The 7,775-nt window shown below is 39.6% G+C and overlaps 1 pseudogene; it reads right to left on the bottom strand.

Moving 5' to 3' along the window:
- Window positions 1-356: 356 nt before the first annotated feature.
- LOC126022353 (SRA stem-loop-interacting RNA-binding protein, mitochondrial-like) lies at window positions 357-730 on the bottom strand (annotated as a pseudogene).
- Between the last annotated feature and the right edge of the window lie 7,045 nt (window positions 731-7,775).

The following is a 7,775-nucleotide window of genomic DNA, read 5'->3' on the forward strand; positions in this document are numbered from 1 at the left end:
TCTGCACTCAGGAATTACTCCTGGTGATGCTCAGGGGGTCCAATGGGATGCTGACGATTAAACCCAGATTGGCCTCATGCAAGGTAAGTACCCTACCCAGTAAACTATCACTCTGGCCCTCAGTATTAGTTATTTTTATTTTTATTTATTTTTATTTTTTTGGTTTTTGGGCCACACCCTGTGACGCTCAGGGGTTACTCCTGGCTATGCGCTCAGAAGTCGCTCCTGGCTTGGGGGACCATATGGGACGCCGGGGGATCGAACCACGGTCAGTCCTAGGCTAGCACTGGCAATGCAGACACTTTACCTCTAGCGCCACCCCGCCGGCCCCTATTTTTATTTTTTAGTATCAGCTATTTTTTGTTTTGTTTATTTTATTTAATATACAGTGACAATCTTAAAAATCTTTTTCTTCATCTGTTGTTTGATCCCCTTGTTTTGGTCTTCAAACTTGAACCTGGAGCTTTACTCCATCAATAATATGATTTTCTTGCTGTAATGCATTATGAAGTTCTTCTTCTGTAGAAAATTGAATTCAGCCCATACCTCTGTGCAAGCCAGTCTCTCTATCAAAAGGTAGGGAGCAAACTGACTGTACATGACCAAACTGACCAAAATGTTCTCCCAACTCACTGACGGCTTCGGTCCAGGGAACTCTTTGGACAAAAGCAACGTGTCGGCCCAAATTCGCACGCACAGCCAGAGCGACCTTCCCAGTGGAGGCCGCCATTTTTAGGTTCAGTATTAGTTATTTTTTAAGAAGTCTCCATACTGTTTTCTGCAGAAACTGAATCTGAGGCTATGTTTGAAATATAAAACATCTTTACAATAGCTACTTTACTGAGTGTTTGGGGGGAGTTTCTGAATATTGTGAGAGGAAAATGAAGCCTAAGGTAGGGCACCTGCCTTCTAGGATTTTTTTAGGGAAGAGGGTCCAGTGAGAAGAGCCTGACAAAAAGTAACCTCTTGCACATACCTCCAAGGGAGGTGGTGACTTGCCCTCCCATTAGTTAGCTTTACTGGGAACTGTTAATATGTTTGTTTAGGGTCTATTATCACATCTTTGAGATAAGAGTCAGCTCAGTTTACACTGGATTGTCAAGTGCTGGGTTGGAGCATTAGGGAGCCTTTAGGGTAGTAGGCCAAGGTGATCAAAGCCTCTGCTTCAGGGCCTTCTGGGATTCCTTGGTCCTAATACTGGAAGGAAGACTCAGAGGATCAGCAGAAGCAGTGTGGGGGAAAAGGGTTCCCTCTGGGTTAGACAAACAGTAAGATTTTCTTTCTTTCTTTCTTTCTTTCTTTCTTTCTTTCTTTCTTTCTTTCTTTCTTTCTTTCTTTCTTTCTTTCTTTCTTTCTTTCTTTCTTTCTTTCTTTCTTTCTTTCTTTCTTTCTTTCTTTCTTTCTTTCTTTCTTTCTTTCTTTCTTTCTTTCTTTCTTTCTTTCTTTCTTTCTTTCTTTCTTTCTTTCTTTCTTTCTTTCTTTCTTTCTTTCTTTCTTTCTTTCTTTCCTTTCTTTCTTCCTTCCTTTCTTTCTCTTCCTTCCTTCCTTCCTTCCTTTCTTCCATCCTTCTTTCTTCCTTCCTTCTTTCTTCCATTTGCCTTTATTTCTTTCCCTTCCTTCCTTCTTTTCTTTCTTTCTTTCTTTCTTTCTTTTACTTCCTTCCTTACTTCCTTCCTTCCTTCTTTCTTTCCTTCCTTCCTTCCTTCCTTCCTTCCTTCCTTCCTTCCTTCCTTCCTTCCTTCCTTCCTTCCTTCTTTCTTTCTTTCTTTCTTTCTTTCTTTCTTTCTTTCTTTCTTTCTCTTTCTCTCTTTCATTTATTTATTTAGGTTTGTGGTCCACACCCAACCACACTCAGGGGTTACTCCTGGCTATCTGTTCAGAAATCGCTCCTGGCACGGGGGTCCATGTGGGATGCTTGGATTCGAACCACCTTTGGTCCTGGGTCAGCTGAGGAAAAGGGTTTGAGGGCTTCTGCTCAGCCAAGAAAAAAGAAAAGAGTGGGAAAGACTAGGAAGAGGTTGAAGGAGAGGAGAGGAGGGTTGGAAAAGAAAAACAAGAGGAGAAAACTGAAAGAGCATCAAGGAGCCCCCAGTCCCTGGGTTGAATGACAAGGTGCAGCTGCTGTGAAGAGCAGAGTCCCCCCAGCTCAGTGCCTGGCTGTTGCCCACCCTCTGGGCATCAAGGCTGTGCCCATGCCACGAATGTTTGGTGTAAGGGAGTCACAGGCATGTTGAGGCTTGATCGAAGAAGCAGAACTTTAAAAAAAAATAATTTTTTTTATAAATAGCATATATACTCGTGTATAAGCTGGCCCCCTAATTTTACCCTAAAAACTGGGAAACTTAGTGACTCGAGTATAAGCTGAGGTGGAAAATGCAGCAGCCACTGGTAAATTTCAAAAATAAAAAAATACTCCAAACAATTACTGTAATTGAGGAATCAGTAGGTTAAATGTTTTTCAATATTATTGCTAAAGAAAAGCTATAAACTAGCAACTTTAACACTTTAAATAAAGTGCAGAAAGCCGTATCACAAAGGTTAAAATCCTTCCAAACTGGATTCCTCCTCCTCCTTATCTGCATGCCCAAACAGAGCTTAACCTGTATCTGATGTGAGGGTATAAGCGTAGACATTGTCATCATCTCTGAGTTCGCAGATATCATCATCCCTGCTGTCGGTCTCATACAAAGCACAGGATATTGTGGGTTAAATAGTTCAGTAGCCTCAAATATTCACTTCAGCCTCAAATATTATTGACTTTAGAGATATAGTTTGGTACCTCTCTCTACATGGTATTCACTATACACACCATCAAAATACCAGAAGAGTTTTAGCACCCAAACCTCCCTTTATTCTCTCATTCCATTCATCTCCTTTCTTTCCAGTCACCACCATAGTTTTTACAAGTCTGGGAATGAACTGATTGTTTGTTGCTTGTTTTTGCCAGTTTATTTGATTAACCAAGGGATTCATACCCTCTACTACTGAGACAAACATAATGGAAATTTTAATGGGCACTAATCATTCAGTAATCAAGATAAAGAGAACTTTAAGGCATTGTTTTAAAATGAAAAATAAACAAGGAGGGGCCGGAGAGAGCATGGAGGTAAGGCGGTTGGTTACCTTTCATGCAGAAGGTCGGTGGTTCAAATCCCCGCATTCCAAATGGTCCCCTGAGCCTACCAGGAGCAATTTCTGAGTATAGAGCCAGGAGTAACCTCTGAGCATGCTTTGCATGCGGTCAACCGGGGAGGGACCCGGTTCGATTCCCAGCATCCCATATGGTCCCCAAGTCAGGAACAATTTTTGAGCATATAGCCAGGAGTAACCCCTGAGCGTCACTGGATGTGGCCCAAAGACCAAAAAAATAATAAATAAATAAAATAAACAAACAAGGAAAAGACACCGTGCTGCTGAATTGTTCCAGATAGACTGGTCTCTGGGATGAGAACTCTGGGACTTTCTCAGAATGGATGGAGATGGGCAGACTCTCCTCCATACTGGAAGGCCCAGCAGCCCTCCCTTCCACCTAATATTCTCCAGCACAGAAACAACTCAGGTTCATAACTGAACCTCATCAATCTGTCAAGCAACCAAATATTCTTAGCTGGAGCATGTAGTCACCTATATGGCCACACAATACCTCCAAGTTTCATAGTATTGACAGCCCAGTGGGAGCTTGCAAATTTGATGGGAAATATTCCCAAAGAGAATCAAGCACAATGAGAAAAAACAATAACATGGAGGCCAACTAACACCAGCCAGCTCAGTAAGTCCTCAGACAATGAGTTTAGAACAGCATTGTGAGGTATAACAATTCTCTTTTATTGATTTCTTATACCATTTGTCATTTTATTGTAGCAAGCAATATGAAGTATAAAAGAAAAAAGAAAGAGAGAAAAAAGAAAGAAAGAAAGAAAGAAAGAAAGAAAGAAAGAAAGAAAGAAAGAAAGAAAGAAAGAAAGAAAGAAAGAAAGAAAGAAAGAAAGAAAGAAAGAAAGAAGAGAAAGAAAGAAGAAAGAAAGAAAGAAAGAAAGAAAGAAAGAAGAAAGAAAGAAAGAAAGAAAGAGAAAGAAAGAAAGAAAGAAAGAAAGAAAGAAAGAAAGAAAGAAAGAAAGAAAGAAAGAAAGAAAGAAAGAAAGAAAGAAAGAAAGAAAGAAAGAAAGAAAGAAAGAAAGAAAGAAGGAAGGAAGGAAGGAAGGGAGAAAGAGAGAAGGAAAGAGAAAGAAAGAAAGAAAGAAAGAAAGAAAGAAAGAAAGAAAGAAAGAAAGAAAGAAAGAAAGAAAGAAAGAAAGAAAGAAAGAAAGAAAGAAAGAAAGAACGAAAGAAAGAGAAAGAAAGAAGGAAGAAAGGAAGAAGAAAGAAAGAAGAAGGAAGAAAGGAAGATAGATAGATAGATAGATGATAGATAGATAGATAGATAGATAGATAGATAGATAGATAGATAGATAGATAGATAGATAGATTTGGAGATATAACACATCTGGAAGAGTGTTTGCCTTGCACGAGGCTAACCTGGGAAGAACTCAGGTTCTATTCCCAGCATCTCAAATTGTTCCCCAAGCTAGGAGTGACTTCTGAGCACAGAGCCAGGAGTAACCCCTGAGTGTCACTGAGTGTGGCCCTAAAACAAAGAACAAAAATCAACCAACCAAAAAAAGTTGTGCCTGCTGAGAGGGTAAACTTGGAGGGGGATAGGAAACAGGGAATATTGGTGGAGGCAAAGTCATACTGGTGATGAGATTGGTATTGAAACACTGAATTCCTGAAACAACTATTATGTATGGTCCCCTGAACACTGCAAGGGGCCATTCCTGAGCACAGATTTATAGTTCCACAGTTCTATGGCTCAAAAAAAAAAAAAACCCACCAAAGTTCAATGATGAACAAAATATCAACACTTTATTTTATTTTATTTTATTATTAATTATTATTATTATTATTATTTTGGCATGGCAGACACCTGCCAAACCCCATGCTGGCAAAAACTACTCAACACTTGAAATAAAGATGGAACCAGACTTACTGATTTCTCTTTCAACTTCACTTCAAAATGCTCACAGGCTTCATCTCCTAAAGTCTAGAGTCTAGAGCAGGGGTGGCGAACAAGTTTGACACAAGAGCCAAAATTTTAAACTGTGAGAATCAGAGAGCCACACTGTTAAGTCCAGGAGAAAATGATACGCCTTTCATAGACACCAGACCCCAGTCTCATGCAAAAGCAGAGGGTTTATGTTCTTTCAAGCATATGCAGGGGCTGTGCTAGAAACCAGCATAAGCCAGTAACGTACTTGTAAGCCATGAGCTTACAAGCTGTATACAGCATTTCAAACAATAAAAAGTTACAGTAGATTGATTTGCTTCAGGAAGTACATGACATCTCGCATTTGCTCAATTACATTTTTGCAAGGTTTAGGTGCAAGCTTACAGGGTTAACATGACCATGTCAAAACCATGTCAGAATAGAAAAGCAGTTAAACTGTAACTGGGTGGACAAGTTCTGAGAATTGTGAAGGGGGTAGGTGATCAGGGCAGTCAGGGAACTCAGAGAAAGTTTTCCTTTTCATTCCCCCCTTTTCTTGTTTGATATCTAATCTTAGAGATCTTGGGTTGTTTGATTAAGTGCCTCATACTGCTGTCTAATAATCATTAATTTTACTGCCCTCACTCGTTCTTGAATGAAAGCAACTAGACTATTAATTATGCAAGGTCCTATAGTTAGTAATAGCAGCAGGAGCACAAGTGGGCCTGTAATGGCAGATCTTAGGGGGACTGATTGAATCAGGACTGAAACCACTTGTTTTGAACTCGGGATTTTTGTTCTCTTTTGTTTAGCCTTTAATTTTTTTAATTTTTAAAATAATGTCTTTATTTAAGCATCATGATTACAAACATGTTTTTTTTTAATTATGAGAACAATGATGCAAAGGAAGAGGACAAGGTAAAGTTACCATAGAAGGGCAATCTCCAATAAACAGAGTTCTCAGAAGAAATCCCATTGCTGACACCTTAATTTTGAACATACAGTCAAGGAACATTAAGAAGAAATAAAACAGAACCCATGTACAATTACTTTGTCCCTCAAGTCTATAGATGTACATTATAACATTTCCTAGTGGTACACAAAGTAATTTAAAGCCATGATATTTGGGGCCGGTAAGGTGGTGCTAGAGGTAAGATGTCTGCCTTGCAAGCACTAGCCAAGGAAGGACCGCGGTTCGATTCCCTGGTGTCCCATATGGTCCCCCCAAGCCAGGGGCAATTTCTGAGTGCTTAGCCAGGAGTAACCCCTGAGCATCAAACAGGTATGTCAAAAAACAACAAACAAACAAACAAAAACAAAGCCATGATATTTGTGTAACTCCTTAAGCATTGAAGGCATAGTATTTTTTATATTTCCATGCATATGCATATTAGTTTATGTTAACCTCAAAAGTTTAAGTAGGTTTTTTTTTTATTTAAGGTTTAGAGTCAAAGGAGCAAAGTAAAGACAGTGTTAGAGTGGCAATTATTGTTTGCATAGGCCCACCAAAATATGGGTGACATGGAAAGGAAAAGTCTTGGCCTAAATACAAGGAGACCCTACCCCTGAAGTTTTCTGGCAGAAGACCAGCTCTAGGCTCCGGCAAAATAGTTTGTCTAATCCAAGTCCTTGTCTGTAGTTTTATTTTTCAAACAGTTTCTATTGTTGGCAAAAGATCCTGGAATCTGCATATCCTACATTGAAGTCAGGTTGGTGTCAAGTGTCCTCTAGTTTCATCTCACAATTAAAGGGCAATGCAGAGAACCCTGTCCAGTAAGCAGGACATTATTGTTGTTAAGTCTTCTCAGTATTAAGGGAAGTCTCTTTTGAGCAGGTCGATGTCAGAGCAGGATCTTCCCTGGTAGAGGATTGCTTCCAGGTGATGTTATAGACAATGTTGGATGTTTTGTAGGTGGCTTCCCTAGTTCAGAAGTGAATGGAGAATGCCCACTCTTCTGAGGCCTGCGCCAGGTCATTATGTCAATGTTCAGGGTGTAAGGTCCAATTGCACTACAAGTTTTGTGTGTTCCCATCTCTATTAGATAAGAACTTACTTGTATGTATAGAATTTCACCATTTTAATGTGCTTATGCAAACAAGGAACAATGCCATGTGGCATTATTGGAATATACGGGGCTGCAAGAACAAGTCCAACAATCCCCATGACTTGGTTCATACATAAGCGATAAACTGAGGGAATCTTTCACCAAATTCCTTATTGATCAGTTCACAAAGAGAAGAAAAGATAAAAAGTAGGGGAAATCATCACTATATAAGAGAATATTTAGTAAGAGATATAGCTGTCAAAGAAAATAGATATAAAATATTCAAAGGGCATACTTGTCTGTTTTATGCTTTTGAAATAGTTGGGTGGGTGTTAAATCCAGTGCACCACATTGGTCTGTGATTTTGGATGGTGCAGTACTGAAGTTATAAAAGGTAAATGTAGGGTAATGATGGTTCGGGGTGAGAGAGTTAGAGTAAAAATGAGTTTTGTAGGGCTGTGATAAAGAGCAGAATACAAAATGGACATTCTGCATACATAAAAACATATCTTAAGGATATGGAGTACTATTAATATATATTGTGTGTGCGGGGGCACTAGTCCCCATGCGGTTTGGAACATGTAGACTGGTATGAAATTACCAGTGACTGCCTTAGTACAGCCAAGCAACTATCAGCTACCCCCAGTTAAGCTCCTCCAAGTGTAAAAAAGACCTTTGGCTCAACGAAGGTCTGCCGAAACCCATGC

The sequence above is a fragment of the Suncus etruscus genome, chromosome 11 (assembly GCF_024139225.1).
Source record: "Suncus etruscus isolate mSunEtr1 chromosome 11, mSunEtr1.pri.cur, whole genome shotgun sequence".
Classification (NCBI taxonomy): Eukaryota; Metazoa; Chordata; class Mammalia; order Eulipotyphla; family Soricidae; genus Suncus; species Suncus etruscus.